The sequence below is a fragment of the Dromiciops gliroides genome, chromosome 1, assembly GCF_019393635.1.
Source record: "Dromiciops gliroides isolate mDroGli1 chromosome 1, mDroGli1.pri, whole genome shotgun sequence".
In the NCBI taxonomy this organism is placed as follows: Eukaryota; Metazoa; Chordata; class Mammalia; order Microbiotheria; family Microbiotheriidae; genus Dromiciops; species Dromiciops gliroides.
In genome coordinates this window covers 255,031,431-255,032,311 of record NC_057861.1, presented here as the reverse complement: position 1 = coordinate 255,032,311, position 881 = coordinate 255,031,431, and the positions used below count along the sequence as shown (strand labels likewise).

General features: G+C 37.5%; 1 pseudogene; it reads left to right on the top strand.

Annotated features, from left to right (window-relative positions):
* Window positions 1-207: 207 nt before the first annotated feature.
* Window positions 208-580, top strand: LOC122748059 (annotated as a pseudogene).
* Window positions 581-881: the final 301 nt, after the last annotated feature.

The following is an 881-nucleotide window of genomic DNA, read 5'->3' as shown; positions in this document are numbered from 1 at the left end:
AAGGAAAGCGTGTCTTATGCTTATTCTGCTATTTCATTCCTGGTTTTTTTCTGCCTATAGATTGTATAGCCTAGAACAGAGATTCAGTCAAGGATAGTCCAGTTGCCTATGAAATGTCATGACCAATCATAATAACAAATACATTTACAAGTAACTAATGCAATAGAACCAATTCCACTACTCCCGCCATCTTGCAGTGCCACCACCATGGTGTGCATGAATGTCCTGGCAGATGCTCTCGAAAGCCTCAGCAATCCAGGTTCTCATTAGGCCATGCTCTAAAGTAATCATCCGGTCCTTAACTGTGATGATGAAGCACGGTTACATTGGCGAATTTGAGATCATCGATGATCACAGAGCAGAAAAAATCGTTGTGAATCTCACAGGCAGATTAAATAAGTGTGGTGTCATCAACCCCAGATTTGATGTTCAATTGAAAGATCCGGAAAAGTGGCAGAATAATCTGCTACCATCCCATCAGTTTGGGTTCATTGTGCTTACAACCTCAGCTGGCATCATGGACCATGAGGAAGCAAGACAAAAACACGCAGGAGGAAAAATCCTGGGATTCTTTTCCTAAGGGTGTAAAACATACATACAAATAAAATGCACCAATGGAAAAAAAAAGAACAAATTCCAAGGAATATCCCCTTTGCCTTGATAACTGAATCAGACCCCAAAGGGGTAAACATTTTACAGCATAATAACTTTTATTTGCACAGCACTTTAAAATGTACAAAACTATATGTATGTATACACACATACATGTATGTGTATATGTATTAGTTCATTTGTGTGTATATGTATTATATATGTATATATCAGTTCATCTTGTATGTGTATGTTGTGTGTATACATATATGGATATATAAGTTCATGTA